This window comes from Oryctolagus cuniculus, chromosome 1 (genome assembly GCF_051225735.1).
Source record: "Oryctolagus cuniculus isolate XC-2025 breed Fujian yellow rabbit chromosome 1, ASM5122573v1, whole genome shotgun sequence".
NCBI classification, from domain to species: Eukaryota; Metazoa; Chordata; class Mammalia; order Lagomorpha; family Leporidae; genus Oryctolagus; species Oryctolagus cuniculus.
In genome coordinates, this window is record NC_142867.1 from 205,506,446 (window position 1) to 205,528,489 (window position 22,044).

The window sequence follows — 22,044 nt, forward strand, 5'->3', positions numbered from 1 at the left end:
AGCACCTGGTTCTTGATTCATTGATGTTTGAATATATATGATTTTCTTAAAAGAGAATAGAGAAAGAGAAAATGGAAGGTGAAGAAAGAATATAGCATGGATGTAATGACATTTGCTGGGATCAGGTAGAAGTGGTGGTTGGAACCACGATTAAAACATTCCTACCTACCCTACCTACTGTAATCAATACACAATTCTTCTTAAGTGCGGAAACTTAACTGAAAAGTGATCACTGTTAAATATAAGAGTGGGAATAAGAGAGGGAAGAGATGTGCAATTCGGGACATGCTCAAGCTGACTTACCTCAAACGGTAGAGTTAGAAACATACCAGGGGATTCCAATTCAATCCCATCAAGGTGGCATGTACCAATGCCATCTCACTAGTCCCAGTGAACAATTTCTGTTCACAATTGATCATAATGATAGGACTAAGAACCAAAGGAATCACACAAACAAGACTAGTATCTGCAAACACTAGCTGATAGAATCAAAAAGGGAGAGAATGATCCAACATGGGAAGTGAGATACACAGCAGACCCATAGAATGGCAGATGTCCTAAACAGCACTCTGGCCTCAGAATCAGCCCTTAAGGCATGCGGATCTGGCTGAAAAGCCCATAAGAGTATTTTAGGCATGGAAAGCCAAGACACTCTGGGGGGGAAAAAAAAACCTAAATGAAAGATCTTCTTGAGTGAGATCCCAGTGGCAAGAACAGGTCATCAAAGAAGGAGGTACCTTTCTCTGAAGGGAGGAGAGAACTTCCACTTTGACCATGGCCTTGTCTAAATATGATCAGAGTCAGTGAACTCAGGGGGCTTCCATAGCCTTGGCAGCTCATGACAAGAGCCTAGGGTGATTACTGATGCCATAAACAAGAGTGTCAATTTGTTAAGTCAACAACAGGAGTCACTGTGCACTTACTCCTCATGTAGGATCTTTGTCCTCAGTGTGCTGTACATTGAGATTTCATGCTATAACTAGTACTCAAACAGTATTTTTCACTTTATGTTTCTGTATGGGAGCAAACTGTTGAAATCTTTACTTAAGGTATGCTAAACTGATCTTCTGTATATAAAGAGAAATGAAAATGAATCTTGATGTGAATGGAAGGGGAGAGGGAGTGGGAAAGGGGAGGGTTGCGGGTGGGAGAGACGTTATGGGGGGGGGAAGCTATTGTAATCCATAAGCTGTACTTTGTAAATTTATATTCATTAAATAAAATTTAAAAAAAAAACATTCCACCTAGTGGGAGATGTTACTAGTACATTAAAATAATGATATTCTTATTATGGCAGTAATAGTAACAATCATAATATCTATCTCTTTTTGTGAGGCTCTCTGATGCATTTGGTTCTTTTTACACATGATCTCTAATCTCAGCACTTCTCTGAGGAAAGCTTTATTCCACCTATTTTATACATAAGAAACTGTGGTTCAGAGAGGGAAGCTAATTGTCTAGAATAACAGGACAGAACCATGTGGAGTCCATCTCACTTCCAGTCAGAGGTCAAAAGCAGAGCTGCTTACATTTTGTTGAGCACAGAGTGCTTAGATTAGCTTTTTTCCTATCCAACTCTCAGCAGTTTATAACCTTGGACATTAAACCTGCATTAATCAGGGAGAAATGACTTGCGTCGGCAAACCTAAATATCTCTGGTCTTGCCCAGCATTGTTTCACGTGAACAGCAGCCTGGCCAGGCATGTCAGAGGAGTATGAGTAGACCCACCCAAAGCGGTACTGCCCGCTGCTGCTCCTGTGGCTTCGGCATTTGAACACCGCTGTGACTTGATGTGCGACTCAAAACACAAAGTTCAGGGAAGCAAAGCTAAAAGACTTGCAGGACCTTAGAGAAACAGCAACTTCTGAACAACACAGAGTGCTCACAAGGGTTTTTTGCTGTGTTTGTTTTTTAAGTCTCCTAACTCAATAAATGCTTAAAATTCAGATGTCACAGTATATAGAGAGAGCATGGTACTTGCAGGCTGTCAAACATCGGGAAACGTGCCCCTTTCCCCTGCCCCACTGATCCTTAGTTTCACTGTCTGTAAAATGGGTAGTAATGCCTCCATCAGAAAGTGATTATAAAGAATAAATAAATTAACATAATGAGGGACCAATTTATTATTTAATTAAATTGCTATATCTGAATGCAGAACTCTGATATTAAGGCCTCCAGTCACAGATTCTTTTACTAGGCAGTGTGACAATGTCATTCATGATTGTTACTGTCATTTCCACCAATAATTGCCCCTTTATTTTCTTCTTCCTGTTCAACTCTACTTCTGATTTTTTTTTCAAAAGATTTATTTGTGACAGAAAGAGGGAGAAACAGAGAGAGAGAGAGAGAGAGAGATTTTTTCATTAGCTGGTTCATTCTACAAACACCTACAACAGCCAGAGCTAGGCCAGGCTGAAGCCAGGAGCCAGGAACTCAACCAGAGGGTTCCAGATACCTACATACCTGTCACATCACTTCTGATTTGAATGTGATATCCACATAAATCAATGAACAGGCCTTGAGTTAAATGTATTCATGTACAGCATGAATTGAGACCACAAAGGTACACATGCAAGTAAATCTCATGAATCATATGTTGCACTCACTATAAGATTAGTGATTCTATGGAGAAATAACTCACAAAAAGGGACTGCACCTACGCAATGCACCTAGAAGAATCTTGGCTGGAATTTAATATGTCTTTCCCAACCTGTGATATAGATATTTCCTTATAACATAGCCATCTGCTTTGTGGTTGAGATGGTTTCAATACTCTGAAACATTATTTTGGTCACAGAGATAGAATTGTTATCACAGTTTACAAAATTTGTATTGGGTTTCTATGTGTAAGGCATTTTGTTAGCTACAAAGACTTTGTAGAGGGTACACCCTTGTAGAGAATACAAGATGAATAAAATCAACCTATTCTTTTTAAGATTATTTATTTAAATGTCAGAGTTACAGAGAGAGGGAGGGAGCGGGAGGGAGAGAGAGAGATCTTCCATCTGCGGGTTCACTCTCCAGATGGCCACAACGGCCAGGGCTGGGCCAGGCCAAAACCAGGAGCCAGGAGTGAGTCCCCACTTGGGTGTCAGAAGCCCAAACACCTGGGCTATCTTCTGCCACTTTTCCCAGGTCATTAGCAGGGAGCTGGATCATAAATGGAACAACCAGACACCACCCATTGCACATATGGGATGCCAGCTTTGCAGGCAGTGGCTGCTACACCACAATGCCAGTCCCTGGTCTATTCTCAAGAAACTCACAATCTAAGAGGTGATGAGGAGGGTTGAGGTCAGAAATCAAATCACATTAACCCAAATTAGAGAATGTATATAAATAAAAGTACCAAGACATTTTTTTGTTGGGGTGTTTGTGATGGTTGTTATTTTTGTAGTATTCACAGAAAATTCAATGAAGTAACATGGAAGCAAAGACCTAAAAAGTCCAAATATTGTAGGCTTTCATATGGCCCAGTCATACTTCACAGGCATCCAATCAATTTTTGTTGAATAAATGAACCAATAATTATATGAATGCAGTAGCATCAATCTAAGAAAAGTTTGGGGTAATTGGGCTTGTATTTCTAATCTCTGAGAACTTTGAAATAATTGATAGTTACAACCATGCTTTCTCCTAAAACTACTGGGTTCCGAAAGCTCTTCTACCATTGTTACTTTGGAGTTTCACAGGAATCTAAACTATAGCTCCCATCAAATGCTGTACAAGAACCATAGCACAATCACTTTTTGAAAAATGTTGGTAAAATACACATAAAATCTACCACCTTAATCATTTTAGGCATTCGGTTCGGTAGCAATTCAGTTCATGCCCAAAGTTGTGCAACCACTTTCCAGAACTTGTGTAAAACTGAAACTCTATACCCATTAAACAGTGAGTCTCCATTCCTTTCCTCCCCCTTGCTCTTGGCCACCTCTATTCTACTTTCTGTCTATGAATTTGGCTACCTTGTTACTTCCTATAAGTGGAATGTATTTGTGAGTGGCTTATTTCACTCAGAATTAAGATCTGAAGATTCATGCATGCTGTGGCATGTGTCAGAAGTTCTTTCCTTTTAAAGGCCAAATAATTCATTTCATGGAAAAATGGAATTGAAAGACAATGAACATTTTTCATTAACATTTTGAGGATGCTTGTTTCATCCATTCTTCAGTCAATGGTCAATTGGGGCTCTCATCTTTTGGCTCTTGTGAATAATGGTGCTACTAACAGAGGTATACAAATATTTCTTCACAAGCCTAATTTCAATTATTCATAGCCCTTTTCTTAATGTATCAGATTTATTGAGATAGAATCACACACCATGTAATTCATCTATGTAAAGAACACAACCAGTAGTTTTCAATATATACTCACAGAGGTTTTTTTTTTTTTTTTTTTTTTGACAGGCAGAGTGGACAGTGAGAGAGAGAGACAGAGAGAAAGGTCTTCCTTTGCCGTTGGTTCACCCTCCAATGGCTGCCGCGGCCGGCGCACCGCGCTGATCCAATGGCAGGAGCCAGGAGCCAGGTGCTTTTTCCTGGTCTCCCATGGGGTGCAGGGCCCAAGCACCTGGGCCATCCTCCACTGCACTCCCTGGCCACAGCAGAGAGCTGGCCTGGAAGAGAGGCAACCGGGACAGAATCCGGCGCCCCAACCGGGACTAGAACCCGGTGTGCCGGCGCCGCAAGGCGGAGGATTAGCCTAGTGAGCCACGGCGCCGGCCTCACAGAGGTTTTTAAATACTGGTGCTGGGAGACGCATGGTATGCTTTTTGAAAGCTAAAAATATGAAGGTGTAAATCACTTTTAAAGCACCAGAATAAAGCGCAGGGGTAACATGGGAATTACTCATAATAAAATCTCAGACACTTTGTTGCTAAGAACTCTTAACTCTGTATTCTAGGAAGACCAGAGTACATATGTGTATTCAAGCATTCAGGGTAAGTATATCTAAGAGTCTCCATATTGCAGGGATTAGAAATATTATCTCCCTTGATTCCAGAGAGAAAAACTGAAGCTTGGAATGTGATGAGGAATTTGACATTCTCCTTGGCTGAGAAATACAAATATGCACATGCAGTTAGGATGCTGCAGAGTGAACAGGAGAGGATTTCAGATGAATCAAAGCGCCAGTATTTGTCTGACAGGAAAGAGTTACACTGCGGCCCTTGGTGGCCATCCCTCTTGTTCCCATATTCCCTTTTAGTGGGTTATTTACCACCTTCTCTGTTTTTCTCTTTACCTTTTGCTCAATCATCTCAAAGTCCATTTTTTCTCTCATTATCTAATCAGGTTGTTGCTTACTTATGTCATTTATGACCCCCAACATATTTCTTTTTCTATTCCTTATCTCTTTGGTAAAACTGCTGGCCTTTACATAGAGGGTATTGTGTGCTAATGGAAAAAGCCCTAGACGAGGATGTAATGGATCTGTGTCCAGTGTTGCTCCTGACCAGCCATGAGACTGAAGAAGGTCACCTTCTCTCAGCCTCTCCTCCCTGATGTGTAAAGCGGGCCTAACAGTAGCACTCCTGCCTTACCACATCCTTGCACTGATAGAACAATATTCAATGAGTGTTTGAAAACTATAAAAATCTCTAGATAATTAAGTGACATAAACCATGTTCTTTCACAAAAGCAGACGTTACACCATTCCTGTAAAACACACACACACACACATTTTTGCACATCAGAACACAAGATTCTGGCCCTAGCTCTGCCCCTTAGTAGCTAGATGACATTGGCCACAGAAGGGCATCACAATTTGTTGACTGCTGACTCCTTACAGGAACTTTTCTGGGTACTCCCAATAGAATACATCCATTAATCCTCACTACATCAGCAGTGTAGGCATTGCTTTGGTCAGGAGGGAGATGATCTATTATCTTACCCCAGGTCAGACCACTAGTAAGCAGCTGGGCAGCAGCTGAAACCCAGGTCTGTGGCTCCAAAGCCTTCCTGTGGTCTTGAGTTTCTCATGTGAAGAAGGGTCTCCTCAAGCTGTGATGATCTGTAGTCTTCCCTCAGTCCCCCAATCCCCACACACAATTGCATGGTTTTGACACACATGGTTATCTTAAAATAAAAGAAGTAGATTAAAAGAATAATCTTAGATTGGACCATAAAGTGTTTTGGTTTAGGAAGTATTGTTGGTATGGATTTTTAATAACTCTTCAAAAGACTGGCACAGATGTTTCTTTCTCTTCTACTCATGTTTCTTTCTCGCCTACTCTTGGGTTTGCTTCATTATACTCCTTAGGAATGAAGAACACTGGTCCAATCAGATCCATAGTTACATCTTTGGGGACGACTGGACAAAAGATCCAGATTTGGTGAGGGGCAAGTAGTCAGTAGCTTGAGCAGATGGCAGATCATTGTCCACTCGGTGCCACCATCACCCCACAAAGTAAGAATAATGTCACTCAGCCACCTAGGTAACCAGTTCAATCATCTACAAATCCAACCCTCCGCCCTTCTGAAGTTCTAGCCATAAATCTTATTGGTGAGTAAATATAATTTAATCATTAAAAATGTGGACTTTGCAGTCAGATAGAAACTGTTTCTAATTCCAGCTCAAAGCTTTCTTGTGTTACTTTGGGCAAATTCCCTAAACTCTTTGAGCCTCCATTTCCCCAAAAGTAAAAGGGTAATATAGTAAAACCCTACAACATGTTGGATGATGGGGTTGAATCAAAAGGTTAAGCACAGTGGTTGGCAGAAGGTAAATATTGTATAAATAACAGGTATTGGTATCACTATCATTCCTGTTTCCCCTCAATTCTCCAAAAACCTCTTTCTCTCCCTGTCACCAAAATTTTTACTCCAACAGTAATCAACCTCACTATCTTCTGTATCCTTCATCTGGAATTCTCCTATCTCACTCCTATCCTCAAAAGACTTCTTCATTTTATATGTATAAAAGTTAAGCTGGACAGTGGGACGTCTCAAAAGTTGCATACCCACATTCAAGAAAAAGGACCCTTGCAGAGAGTGGTAGGGAGTGTAAATAAGGAGAGACATTTTCCTCTGTTGTGTGAAACACAACAGAGAGAAAGAAGGAGAGTATACCTTAAACACAGAAGGAGGTGGAGAGAGGTAGAAGTAGGTTGGAGGAAAATAAAGAGCAAATATTGGTGGAAAGTGTAAAGGCGAATTAAAGAAGAGATATTAATAAAGAGATATGACCATGCACCCATGGTTCTGAGTCAGTAGCAGATTGAGTGGCGGGCAGGCAGACAAGCTGACCTTATCACGCCCCTGTGCCATGTTGTTCAAGGTGCATGGCTTGCCTGCCCCAGAGCAGCCTGTCTTCTGTGGTAAAGCTGACTCCTAGGTGTCAGCTGGGGCCCCTGTTGGGCTGCTAGCCTGAGGTGTAAATAAGGGACTAGAACCAGATATCTCTGTGGCAGGGAGCCAGGGCAGGTTTGCTTCCAATCACTAGAACGGCAGCAGGTGGCTGCATGCGTGTTAATTGTGAGCAGGCAGCAGGTGCCCCAGCTCCCCTGCGGCAGGGAGGAAGGGAGGATTCACTTGCTTTCATTCTGCTTCCTGCTCTACTCCCAGGGCAGGCTTGTCCTCTTTTGCTATTCCTCCTTTTGGTGGCTCTTCTCTGGGCCATTTTCCAAGTGAGAACACACTCCCTCTGATCCCAGAAGGAATGTAAAAGTTGCTGCTTATAAAAATGGAAAGAATATAGAAGCAGTCACTTACTAAAAGATGATCATACTCTGGAGAGCCATAGTCAGAGAAAAGAAAGTGGCCTCTTGCTGGAGCCCTTGCTTGCAGTATGTGAAGATAAATCTGCTCTTTCAGTCGTTTCTCCCATGTCCTCTACTTTCCTGGAACTCTCAAAGGCACTGACCCAGAGATCTTTCTCAAGAGACCCTTTCTCCCTCATCCACCCTGGACCACTGAGGGAAGCAGCCTATTTTGGTTCTACCAATGCCAATGTCCCTCTTGACTCAAGTGGAATAGGGAGCAAAAGGCAAGATCACAATAGAAACAACTAACTCATATTTCAGTCAGATAGTATTGGCTCAAACCTCCACTCTAGAAATTCCAGAAAGTCCAAGGCCTTTGCCCAGGTTAGGGGAACTCCCTAAAGGGCTTCTGAAATTAAGATCACTCTGGCTCAGAGCATTTCATCTCACTGAATCAACTCAGGTACATGGCTCATCACTCTGGCGCCAATATCCCAGTCCTGTCTGTATCATGATGGGAAACTTGACTCCTTTATTTCATTTCTACAAAAGTCAAAACCAATCAAACACAAAACAGTTTCATTTGCATGGTTTTTGTGTAGACATAGCTAAAAATTTACAGAGAGGAAGGGGAGTCACATGGTGGCAACAAAAGAATTTAAAATTGAGCATTAGTCAACCCTGTTTCTAAAAGACCTTTGAGTCCCCCATCATCAGGTGTTGTGGCACAGTGACTTAAGCTACTGCCTGGGACACTGTATCTCATATCACAGTGCTTGGGACAGAGGCCTGTCTCTGCTTCCAATCCAGCTTCCTGCTTGAAAGGCAGCAGATGATGGACTTGTGTCTCTGCCACATGCATGCAGACACATACAGGAGACCCAGCCTGAGCTCCTGGATCTTAGTTTCAGCCTGGCCCAACCCCTGTTGTTTGGGCATTTGGGGAGTTAGCCAGCTAAAGATCCCTTCCTCTCTTTTTCTCTCTCCCTCTTTATTATTCTGCCTTTCAAATAAATACATGATGAAAATTTATTTATTTTATTTTATTTATTTGACAGGTAGAGTTATAGACAGTGAGAGAGACAGACAAAGGTCTTCCTTCCATTGGTTCACCTCCCAAATGGCCGCCACGGCCGATGCTGCGCCGATCTGAAGCCAGGAGCCAGGAGCTTCCTCCTAGTCTCCCATGTGGGTGCAGGGGCCCAAGCACTTGGGCCATCCTCCACTGCCCTCCCGGGCCACAGCAGAGAGCTGGACTGGAAGAGGAGCAGCCAGGACTAGAACTCGGCGCCCATATGGGATGCCGGCACCACAGGCAGAGGATTAACCAAGTGAGCCACGGCGCTGGCCACAAATTTTACTTTATTATTTTTATTTATTTTTTTTATTTAGTAAAAATAAATTTTCAAAGTACAGTTAATGAATTACAATGGCTCCCCCCATAATTTCCCTCCCACTCACACCCCTCCCATCTCCCTCTCCCTCTCCCATTCCATTCACATCAAGATTCATTTTCAATTATCTTTATATACAGAAGATCAATTCAGTATATATTAAGTAAAGATTTCATCAGTTTGCACCCACACAGAAACACAAAGTGTAAAATACTATTTCAGTACTAGTCATACCATTAGTTCACATTGGACAACACACTAAGGACAGATCCCACATGAGAAGTAAGTACACAGTGACTCCTGTTGTTGACTTAACAATTTGACATTCTTGTTTATGGCGTCAGTAATCTCCCTAGGCTCTAGTCATGAGTTGCCAAGGCTATGGAAGCCTTTTGAGTTTGCTGACTTCGATCTTATTCCGACAGGGTCATAGTCAAAGTGGAAGTTCTCTCCTCCCTTCAGAGAAAGGTACCTCCTTCTTTGATGGCCCCGTTCTTTCCTCTGGGATCTCATTTGCAGAGATCTTCCATTTAGGTCTTCCTTTTTTTTTTTTTTTTTTTTTTCCCCAGGGTGTCTTGGCTTTCCATGCCTAAAATACTCTCATGGGCTCTTCAGCCAGATCTGAATGCCTTAAGGGCTGATTCTGAGGCCAGAGTGCTATTTAGGACATCTGCCATTCTATGAGTCTACTGTGTATCCCGCTTCCCATGATGGAGCGTTCTCTCCCTTTTTTATTCTATCAGCTAGTATTAGCAGACACTATACTTGTTTGTGTGATCCCTTTGACTCTTAGACCTATCATTATGATCAATTGTGAACAGAAATTGATCACTGGGACTAGTGAGATGGCATTGGTACATGCCACCTTGATGGGATTGTATTGGGATACCCTGGCATGATTCTAACTCCACCATTTGGGGAAAGTCCGATTGAGCATGTCCCAAATTGTACATCTCCCCCCTCTCTTATTCCCACTCTTATATTTAACAGGGATCACTTTTCCGTTAAAATTTAAACACCTAAGAATAATTGTGTGTTAATTACAGAGTTCAACCAATAGTACTAGAACAAAACAAAGAGAAAATACTAAAATGGATGAAGTATTACATTGTACATCAATAGTCAGGACAAGAGCTGATCAAGTCACTGTTTCTCATAGTGTCCATTTCACTTCAACAGGTTTCCCCTTTGGTGCTCAATTAGTAGTCGCCGATCAGGGAGAACATATGATATTTGTCCATTTAGGACTGGCTTAATTCACTCAGCATAATGTTTTCCAGATTCCTCCATCTTATTGAAAATGACCGGGTTTCGTTGTTTTTGACTGCTGTCTAGTATTCTATAGAGTACATGTCCCATAATTTCTTTATCCAGTCTACTGTTGATGGGCATTTCGGTTGGTTCCAGGTCTTAGCTATTGTGAATTGAGCTGCAATAAACATTAATGTGCAGACAGCTTGCTTGTTTGCCAATTTCATTTCCTTTGGGTAAATTCCAAGGAGTGGGATGGCTGGGTTGTATGGTAGGGTTATCTTCAGGTTTCTGAGGAATCTCCAGACTGACTTCCATAGTGGCTTCACCAGTTTGCATTCACACCAACAGTGGGTTAGTGTCCCTTTTTCCCCACATCCTCTCCAGCATCTATTGTTGGTAGATTTCTGAATGTGAGCCATTCTAACCGGGGTGAGGTGAAACCTCATTGTGGTTTTGATTTGCGTTTCCCTGATTGCTAGTGATCTTGAACATTTTTTCATGTGTCTGTTGGCCCTTTGGATTTCCTCTTTTGAAAAATGTCTATTGAGGTCCTTGGCCCATCTCTTAAGTGGGTTGTTTGTTTTGATGTTGTGGAGTTTCTTGATTTCTTTGTAGATTCTGGTTATCAACCCTTTATCAGTTGCATAGTTTGCAAATATTTTTTCCCATTCTGTCGGTTGCCTCTTCACTTTCCTGACTGTATCTTTTGAAGTACAGAAACTTCTCAATTTGATGCAATCCCAAATGTTAATTTTGGCTTTGACTGCCTGTGCTTCTGGGGTCTTTTCCAAGAAGTCTTTGCCAGTACCTATATCTTGCAGAGTTTCTCCAATGCTCTCTAATAATTTGATGGTGTCGGGTCATAGATTTAAGTCTTTAATCCATGTTGAGTGAATTTTTGTGTAAGGTGAAAGGTAGGGGTCTTGCTTCATGATTCTGCACGTGGAAATCCAGTTTTCCCAGCACCATTTATTGAATAGGGTGTCTTTACTCCAGGAATTGGTTTTGGATCCTTGATCAAATATGAGTTGGCTGAAGATGTTTGGATTGATTTCTGGTGTTTCTATTCTGTTCCATTGGTCTATCCATCTGTTTCTGTACCAGTACCATGCTGTTTTGATAACAACTGCCCTGTAGTATGTCCTGAAATCTGGTATTGTGATGCCTCCGGCTTTGTTTTTGTTGTACAAGATTGCTTTAGCTATTCGAGGTCTCCTGTGTCTCCATATGAATTTCAGCATTATTTTTTCCAGGTCTGAGAAGAATGTCTTTGGTATCTTGATTGGTATTGCATTCAATGTATAAATTGCTTTTGGGAGAATGGACATTTTGATGATATTGATTCTTCCAATCCAAGAGCATGGAAGATTTTTCCATTTTTTGGTATCCTCTTCTATTTCTTTCTTTAAGGTTTGGTAATTTTCATCATAGAGATCTTTAACGCCCTTGGTGAAGTTTATTCCGAGGTATTTGATTGTTTTTGTAGCTATTGTGAATGGGATTGATCTTAGAAGTTCTTCCTCAGTCATGGCATTGTCTGTGTATACAAAGGCTGTTGATTTTTGTGCATTGAGTTTATATCCTGCTACTTTGCCAAACTCTTCTATGAGTTCCAATAGTCTCTTAGTAGAGTTCTTTGGATCCCCTAAATAAAGAATCATATCATCTGCAAAGAGGGATAGTTTGAGTTCTTCCTTCCCAATTCTTATCCCTTTAATTTCTTTTTCTTGCCTAATAGCTCTGGCTAAAGCTTCCAGAACTATATTGAATAGCAGTGGTGAAAGTGGGCATCCATGTCTGGTACCAGATCTCAGTGGAAAAGCTTCCAACTTTTCCCCATTCAATAGGATGTTGGCTGTGGGTTTTTCATAAATTGCTTTGATTGTATTGAGGAATGTTCCTTCCATACCCAGTTTGCTTGGAGTTTTCATCATGAAAGGGTGTTGTATTTTATCAAATGCTTTCTTGGCATCTATTGAGATAATCATATGGTTTTTCTTCTGCAGTCTGTTATGTGGTGTATCACGTTGATTGTTTTGCACACATTGAACCAATTTTATTTTATTTTTTAAGATTTATTTATTCATTTGAAAGTCAGAGTTACACACAGAGAGAAGAAGAGAGAGGTCTTCCAACCATTGGTTCACTCCCCAAATGGCCGCAACAACCAGAGCTGAACCAATCCAAAGCCAGAAGCCAGGAGCTTATTTTGGGTCTCCCACATGAGTGCAGGGGCCCAAGGACTTGGGTCATCTTCCGCTGCTTTCCCAGGCCGTATCAGAGAGCTGGATTGGAAGTGGAGCAGCCAGGACTCGAATTGGTGCCCATATGGGGTGTGGGCACTGCAGGCAGTGGCTTTATCCAGTACACCACAGCACTGGCCCCAGAAAACTTTAATAAGTAAAAGGAAACCCCCATCATGTGTGGGATACCATGAATGGGGTGTTCTATCCACTGCTTCAAACTCTGCTACTCTCCTCTCTGCTCTCATTATTTCCTCCTCACTTCTTTCCTCACAGCTTTCCCTTTCAGACAAGAATTGTTTTTTCTGTTCTAGGCAATGCTCTCCAGTTTACCTGTAAACCTTGTATCTCCAAGAAGATGGCCTTGTCAACAACAAACCACTAACAGAAAACCTTGGAAATTTGTTTAACATGTTCCACTTTACCTAAAAGACACTTTGGATGTTACATCACTATTTTGATTTCTCTTTTAAGTAGATTCCAAGGTTGTGTGTACATGACCCAAGAAAGGTGAGAGAGGGCTTTGTTGAGTCCAGAAGAAAGGTGGGCTCTTTCTCTTGGTGACTGCGTGGAGGAGTTAAAATGGGGAAGCATGAACAAAGTTGGGAGTGTACAGAATAATTCCTGCTCAGCCGGCACCGCGGCTCACTAGGCTAATCCTCTGCCTGTGGTGCCAGCACTCCGGTTTCTAGTCCTGGTTGGGGCACCGGATTCTGTTCCAGTTGCTCCTCTTCTAGTCCAGCTCACTGCTGTGGCCCGGGAAGCCAGTGGAGGATGGCCCAAGACCTTGGGCTCTGCACCCTCATGGGAGACCAGAAGGAAGCACCTGGCTCCTGGCTTCAGATCCGCACAGCGCGCCGGCCGTAGCAGCCATTTTGGGGGTGAACCAATGGAAGGAAGACCTTTCTCTCTGTCTCTATTTTTCATTGTCTAACTCTGCCTGTCAAAAAAAAAAAATGCTTCCTGCTCTAAGATGTAATGTGTATGTGTGTGTGCAGGTGTGTGTGTGTGTACACGTTTCTATTTGTGTGTGAAGTGGGGGATGACTGTGGATGCAGGCTGTGATGAGGGCAGTCCTTCAATGGGTCCATTTCCCTCTCTATTCTGCTCTTTGCTCTATAACTGTGGGGGATGCAATAGAATCAGAACATACCCAGAGAAGAATTAAGAAAAGACAAGCATTCCTTCATACCTAGATGACATAATTTCATTTTCTTGAGCTAGATAGGATCAGAACAGATACTGGTCCTATGAGCTAAGGATTGCCAGGAAGAAAGGCAAGGGAAGGCATAACATTTTAAATCTTATTATTCTCATAGGCATCTACTTCATTTATTCTAGTGACCTTCTTACATACCTGCTTGCTAAAATCAGGAATAACATTATTTTAAATCATATATAAATACTTCATGCTGGACAAGTAGGGAGTCTAACCAAGGATAGAACTACTTGGCTATTACTATATGGGTAAAATGGCACAGATTTGAAATGAAGCAAAACAATTTTTGAATTGGAGTAAGACAATGCTTGTATTGACTTGCACACTGTGTGATCATTTGCCAAGTAAAGGCTGAATGGTTTTCTACCCAGGCCCTTCATGATAGGCTCCCTGATTCTCATGGGACCAATGCTGGAGGGCTGGCTGTCAGAGCTTCACATTCAAGAAGGGCTTCCAACTCAGCTCGGATGTTATCACCAAGAGTGTTATACCCAATTAGCTTCCTATGTGGATTCAAAGCTTTACTTTACTAAAGGTATACATTCAAATTATACCACAGTTTTGGTGAATCTGATTTTGTCATTTCTTCACTTTTAATATATGCATTTGAATCTGTGAATGTTTTGAGGCAGAAATATAAATGTATCCCTCCTCCCGTCCCCAGCTCCCCATCCTAACAGGAAATTGTCTGAGTTGGGCCTGTTCTTAAATGCAACTAACAGAAGCAACTCTAACTAGCTTAAGCAGAAAGGGATTTATTAAAGCAAATTCAGTAACTCACAGATCGCAGGGACAGCCAGCAGACTAGGCCTGTAGGCTACACTGCCAAGAACCAGGCATCTGGAAGAAAGACCTGTCCACACTGCAAAATGGTTCTAGTGAGACAAAAAATAAACGGTTTTAAAACGGTCTCCATAGGATGCCTATGACTTTGACTTAGGAGAAAATGCTCTTGACATTACACTTGATGGAAAAAGGACCTCCCTGAATATTCTTCCTCACACAGCTCTCTCCCATATCAGATGTCATGCAGATGTCATGGATATGTGGAGGGAAGAGGAGGATTAGGGAATCTAATGGATTCTCTTGAGCAGGCAGGATGTTCAGTGTGAGAACCCATCAAACTATCAAGAGGTTTTGAAAAGACTGGCACACTCTAATGACAGTGTTCTGCTACATTAAACAGCTATCTCATTAGTCTCTCTAAAGCAATTCAGCAGTCTTTTGAAATATCATCCATGATATATTTGACTAGTATATAAATATATATCTATACACAGCACACACACATATATCTTAATGCTTTCTAATTTCCTATCCATGCATTTTTGGTTGTCTTTGCACTGCTCTTCATATTTTTTAAGGTTGGCTATAGCTTTACGATACATTTAAACATCTGAGAGTATAAGAGAATATCCCCAACAATCTTTTTTAAAGATTTCTTGAGTCTTCTTACTTTTGATTTTTCCAAAGTGATCACAAAATGGTTTCATGAGGCTCCAAATCTGAGATTTGGATTGAAGTTATACTAAATGTATAAGCTAACTGGAAGGTAATTGCTAGGTTGCTGAAATTGTCTGGCAAGAAAAATAATATATTATTCTATTCACATCTTTGTTTTTGCAATTCACTTAAGTTTTTGTATTCTTTTGATATTGGCCCTGCACATCTTTTAAGTTTATTCTAGGAAAACTGATTATTGTTATTTAGACCTTTCCCCATTTCTAACTTATTAATGCTATTAATGCTATTGAAAAGGGGCAGGTGTTCAGCCTAGTGCTTAGGATGCCTGTGTCCTATGAGAGAACACAGGGTTCAGCTCCTGACTCCAGCTCCTACAGCTTCCTGCTAATGCAGATCCTGGGAAGCAGTGGCACTGGCTCAAGTAGCTGGGTCCCTGACACCTTCGTGGAAGACCTGGAGTGCATTTCCAGTTCTGGCTCTGACCCAGACATTTGGGAAGGAACCAGTAGATAGAGTGCTCTCTCTCTCTCTCTCTCTGTGTATCTCTCTGCCTCTTAAATAAACAAGTGAATAATTCCCAGACATTTGGGAAGGAACCAGTAGATAGAGTGCTCTCTTGCGCGCATGTTCTCTCTTTCTCTGTCTTTGTGTATCTCTCTGCCTCTTAAATAAACAAGTGAATAATTTAAAAAGTCTATTATCTTTATTATAAGGAAGCTATCTTTAGTAATTCACCTCATTTTTGAATTCCATAACTAGTTCTAATAGCTTTTCAGATGAAAATTTTCCACTAAGAAAATTTTAGTCTAAGAGAAATGATCAGATGAAAGAAATCTGTGGCTTTTTTCAATAGACTCTTAATCTATAAATTGGTGGGAGTTTAGAGGCAAAGGTAAACGTTTTGTGAGAGTGGGTCTCTGCTTATTTCTACTTTATTATTTTTCATGGCAATGCTCTCTTGTTTTATTGTTAGTTATATTGATTTTGCCTGGAATATCTTTTAGAAAATTATCCATCTTAACTTTTGAAAAATCAAGAATAGATATTGAGGCAGGTGCCTCACTCAGAAGAGGAAGCAGCGCGGGGGGCCGGGTTAGAGGCCAGGACAATCAGGCAAGTGGGCATGCGGCCAAGGTGAGGTGTCTGTTACCGCCGGGCGGGGGGTGCGTCCCGGGGCAGTCACGCTCTTGCCAGGAAGGCGACCTTTGGGCCCCACGCAGTCAGGGACGCGAGACAGCCAAGAAGGAAGCACGCAGAGCCCACGCGTTCCAAAGGGAGCTGGTTGGTCTGTCGTGTGTCCCCTGATGCCTGCGCTAAACCTTCCAGGATGCGGTGCTCTGAGACGCTGGGCCGCCGCAGCCACTTCCCTGTCCAAGGAGTTGGATGAAGGCGGCAGCAGCCACTACTTGGCAGTGCATAAGCCAGCAGAGCTGCAGGATTCGGACTTGGAACAAAGCCTATGAGATCTTCCAAGAGGAAGCCTTGTGCTTCTGGGCAACCTCACATGGATCTCCAGAAAAGAGCAACACACAAACCATGTGCCTACTAAAAAGTATAGTTCATGCACGCCTATAATTGGAGACTATAGCAATGACAGGTGAAGAAGCACAACAAAATGTATGACAATAGCAGCAATGTTGCTGCTGCAAAAAACAAGTGCATAGAAAGATCTTGGACACATAAATGTGTGTGTATATATGTGTATATATATGTGGGAGATTGTTTCCAGGACTCCTCAGGATACCAAAATCCATCAATGCTCAAGTCTCTTTATAAAAGGACTTTTATTGCCACATTATGCACATCCAACTGTACATTAAACCATCCCTGGATTACTTATAATACTTACTTAAATAGTTTTTTGCTGTATTGCTTAGGGAATAATAAAAGTAGAAAACGTCTGCACATGTTCTGTACAGATGAAATGTTGTGGTGGAGGGGCAGCATTCTTTCATTTGAGGTTATTGAATTTACTCACATGGAGTCAGCCCATTTGGAGGTTCACTGTGTGTGTGTACATATAATTATAACATAAGTTCACATCCTCTCATACTTCCAGAACAAATTAAAAATAAAAATATTGAGAAAGGAATAAAAAAGATGTTTGTAGGAATAAGGTTTCATTTTGAAGTGCTTACTGCTCCCCTCCCCATCTGATAGTAGCAAATTAAAAAGTCTTGTACTGGAACTTTATCTTAGACTCCAAATTATTTCTACAAATAGGCTTCCAACTGCTGTGCCTAGCACACCTTAAAAGATAAGCTGACAATGAAAAACATAACTGAAGAACAACCGAAATCATAACTTAATGGTTAAATTTAATAATTAGGGATATTAGAGAAAATTAATGAATTGGAAGACAGATCAGTAGAAAATACTCAGCACAGAGAGATTAAAATACAGAAGGGAGTGGCAGCCCGAGGTCTGGCTGAGCGCAGTATATGACAGTACGTCAGCAGCGGGATGGCCGTAGCTGTGGCAGCGGCTGCAGGAGCCCGAGCAGCCGCGACCGCAGTGGAGGCTAAAGCCCGAGCGGCGTAGGCGGCGGCACCCTGGGGAGTTTAAGATGGCGGCGGCGGCGGTGGGGGGGGGGGGGCTGCGGGCCTGCGGGAGGAGCAGCCTTACCGACTGTCGTGTGGGCGGCTGGGGCAGGACCACATCACCGTTCTCCATGTGAAGCTCACGGAGACAGCGCTCCGAGCGCTCGAGACTTACCAGAGCCACAAGAATTTAATTCCTTTTCGACCTTCGATTCAGTTCCAAGGGCTCCAAGGGCTTGTCAAAATCCCCAAAAATGATCCCCTCAATGAAGTGCATAACTTTAATTTCTATTTGTCAAACGTGGGCAAGGACAACCCTCAAGGAAGCTTTGACTGCATTCAGCAAACCTTCTCCAGCTCTGGAGCCTCCCAGCTCAATTGCCTGGGGTTTATACAGGATAAAATTACAGTGTGTGCAACAAACGACTCGTATCAGATGACACGAGAAAGAATGACCCAGGCCGAGGAGGAATCCCGCAACCGAAGCACTAAAGTTATCAAACCCGGTGGACCGTATGTAGGGAAAAGAGTGCAGATTCGGAAGGCACCTCAAGCTGTTGCAGATGCAGTGCCTGAGAGAAAAAGGTCAACCCCCATGAACCCCGCGAATACGATTCACAAGACACACAGCAGCAGCAGTGTCTCTCAGCGACCGCACAGGGACAGGGTGATTCACCTACCGGCGCTCAAGGCCTACAAGAAACCGGAGCTGCTTGCTCGACTGCAGAAAGATGGCGTCAACCAGAAAGACAAGAACTCCCTGGGAGCGATCCTGCAGCAGGTGGTCGCCAATCTGAATCCTAAGGACCTCTCTTATACCTTGAAGGATTATGTTTTTAAAGAGCTCCAGAGAGACTGGCCTGGATACAATGACTTGGACAGACGGGCCTTGGAGTCTGTGCTCTCGAGAAAACTAAATCCATCTCAGAATGCTGCTGGCACCAGCCGTTCAGAATCTCCTGTATGTTCTAGTAGAGACACTGCATCTCCTCCTCAGAAGCGGCTTCTGGATTCTGATTTCATCGACCCTTTAATGAATAAAAAAGCTCGAATATCTCATCTGACAAGCAGAGTGCCGCCAACATTAAATGGCCACCTGAATCCCACTGGCGAAAAATCAGCTGCAGGCCTCCCGCCGCCCCCTGCAGCCGCCACCATCCCTACCCCTGCACTGCTGCCTTCGACTCACCTGCCGGCCTCCAATCCTCCGCAGACTGTCAATTCCAACTCCAATTCCCCCAGCACTCCAGAGGGCCGGGGGACTCAAGACCTGCCCATGGACAGTTTCAGTCAAAACGGTAGCGTTTATGCGGACCAGCAAGACAAATATACCTCTAGGACTTCTGTGGAACCCTTACCCCCTGGATCCATTCTACTAAAGTGTCCACAGCCTACGGAAGAAACCCATTCAATGTCTCATAAGAAGTCCAAAAAGAAGTCCAAGAAACACAAGGAAAAGGACTAAATAAGGAAGCATGAAGTTGAGACGGTGGAGGAAAAGGAAGAGCACCTTCAAAGAGAAGAACTAGCCAAGTTCGGTAACTCCAGTCCAAACCCCAATGCAGGAGTTAAAGAGGGTTGCACTGCCCCCACGGAGCCGCCTTCAACGATTGAACTCCCAGATTATTTGATAAAATACATCGCTATCGTCTCCTATGAGCAACGGCAGAATTACAAGGATGACTTCAATGCCGAGTACGATGAGTACAGGGCTTTGCACGCCAGGATGGAGACTGTAGCTAGATTTATCAAACTGGATGCGCAACGAAAGCGCCTTTCTCCAGGCTCAAAAGAGTATCAGAATGTTCATGAAGAAGTCTTACAAGAATATCAGAAGATCAAACAGTGCAGTCCCAACTATCATGAAGAAAAATACAGGTGTGAGTATCTTCACAACAAACTGGCTCACATCAAAAAGCTGATCGGGGACTTCGACCAACAGCAGGCAGAGCTGTGGCAATAGGGCCTGCTGCACCAGAAGATGTGAATAAACTGAAGCTTATTTATTGAAAATGCCCAGTGCATTGCTCTAGATTCTGAAGAGATGAAACTTTACCTGCTCAAAGTTTCAGTATTAGTAAACTTGAGTTACTTTTTCTCCCCCATTTTACTTTGCTTTCCTGCATTTTGAAGCTGCTTTATCTGATTCTTTTTTTCCGCCTCAAGACTTATGTTTGTTAATAGAAATAATTTTTTAGATATTGGGGATCCAGTGTCTTTCAAATCAACCTTTTTCCTTAAAAACTTGTGTTTGTCATTAGAAATGATTTTTTAGATCTCGGGGATTCAGTGCCCACACTTCAAAGTTGTGTGTATTTAACAACAGCAGTAATGTGCAAGGTGAAATGCTTTTGGATAAACATAAGCCTATTTTCTGACCTTTCTTAATGCAAACTCTTTGCCTTAAATGGTAGAATATATAGAAATTTGCACAAAACACAAAAAAAATTTAAAACATTGTTTTGGAGGGTTAAACAACAGAAAGGTGTTTGAGTATGTGTATAGATTTTTCCATACACACATCTCTACAGGCTGACTTGATCTGGAATATTCAATCCACCCTGCAAGTTAACCCCCCATTGCAATGGTTGCCTTAAGGTGTTTGCTAGTTGTGTACATAGTGTGGTTAATCATTAGCTACACTGCTTCCCACTTGATTCCAGCGATGGGAAGCCCACTGTGGCCTACCGGCGTGTGAAAGCGTATGCTTGGCCTGTCTTGTGTGCAGAGGTGGTGTGGGTGTGAGTGTGCGTGAAGGAAAAAAGCTGCTACTCTCTGTAGGCCAAACACTCAGGTGAAACAACTGACGAGTGTTACTGTAGGGTTGTTTTTTTTTTTTTCTCCTGTCCAATTGCTACTTCTATAGTGGAAGACAAAAGCATTTCCATTTCAACAGTTTGTCAGCTTTATTAATGTTGGTCAAAAGTTGATACATTATAAAAATGAAACATCTATAGTTTTGGGGCAAAATTATAAAATTAAATGTGTAGGTAACCTATTTATATACTGCTATAAAGTATTTTTTGAAGAGAGATATGCAAAGAAGCTATTACCTACATGTGATGTATATTTAAAGATTTTTTTTTTCATCCTGGGTTACAGGAATATAAAAAAAAAGAGCAGATATATTTAACCATAACATACTGTGATTCATCAAACAGCACAAACTTTCATTTCATGGAGTTTATCTGTTGACGTTGATTTAAACTATCACTTGTTTTATCATGTGGGAACATAAGTTATGTGGTCAAAGATATAAGGATTTTGAACTAATGTTGATTCAACTTGTTTTGTCTTATTGTATTGTCTTTTCAAAGTGCTGCCAGTTGAAAATGGAAGCATTATGTTTACAAATCTGTTTTGAAATGTTTGCCAAATTTTTGGTAGTATCTTTAATAAAGATATTTGTCTCCAGCATCCAAAAAAAAAAAAAAAATACAGAAGGATGTGTTAAAGACATAGGGGCATGCCGGTGCCGCAGCTCACTAGGCTAATCCTCCGCCTTGCGGCGCCGGCATACCGGGTTCTTGTCCCGGTCGGGGCGCCGGATTCTGTCCCGGTTGCCCCTCTTCCAGGCCAGCTCTCTGCTGTGGCCAGGGAGTGCAGTGGAGGATGGCCCAAGTGCTTGGGCCCTGTACCCCATGGGAGACCAGGATAAGTACCTGGCTCCTGCCATCGGATCAGCGTGGTGCGCCGGCCTCAGCGTGCCGGCCGCGGTGGCCATTGGAGGGTGAACCAACGGCAAAGGAAGACCTTTCTCTCTGTCTCTCTCTCTCTCACTGTCCACTCTGCCTGTGAAAAAAAAAAAAAAAAAAAAGACACAGGGGCATGAGTGAGCTTTTAACCTACTCAAAAAGGGATTAGCCAAAAAAAAAAAAAAACAAAAAAAAAAAAAACAAAACAAACAAACAAACAAAAAAAAACAAAAAAAGAGAAAATGAGGCAGAAGTAATGTTTGAAAAGAGGATAGCTGAATAATCTCAAAACTGGTAAATCATCAAGCCACAGATTCAAGAAATTTTTTCAAAGGAAGCCAGTCAGACTGACAGCTGATACCTCATCATTCATAACAGAAGCCAGAAGAAACTGGATGTCATACATGTGATAAAATAAAATAACTGCTCTCCTTAGTGAAAATATGCTTCAAGGGACTGGCGCTGTGGTGCAGTAGGCTAATCCTCCACCTGTGGTGTCAGTATTCTGTATGGGTTCTGGTTCTAGTACTGA

General features: G+C 42.2%; 1 protein-coding gene, 1 long non-coding RNA gene and 1 pseudogene across 6 annotated transcripts in view; 2 read left to right on the forward strand and 1 right to left on the reverse strand.

The window, feature by feature from the left end:
• The window catches only part of ALDOB (aldolase, fructose-bisphosphate B), an 88,089-nt gene that overhangs the window by 16,052 nt on the left and 49,993 nt on the right, over window positions 1–22,044 (reverse strand). The gene's annotated exons all lie outside the window — the stretch shown is intronic.
• The window catches only part of LOC149128834 (uncharacterized), a 55,055-nt gene that overhangs the window by 984 nt on the left and 32,027 nt on the right, over window positions 1–22,044 (forward strand). The window lies entirely within an intron of this gene.
• On the forward strand, window positions 4,179–21,247 carry LOC100341743 (RNA polymerase II elongation factor ELL2 pseudogene; annotated as a pseudogene). The gene is made up of 2 exons (XR_016227508.1): window positions 4,179–4,236; window positions 17,844–21,247. The product of XR_016227508.1 is annotated as an RNA polymerase II elongation factor ELL2 pseudogene (transcript).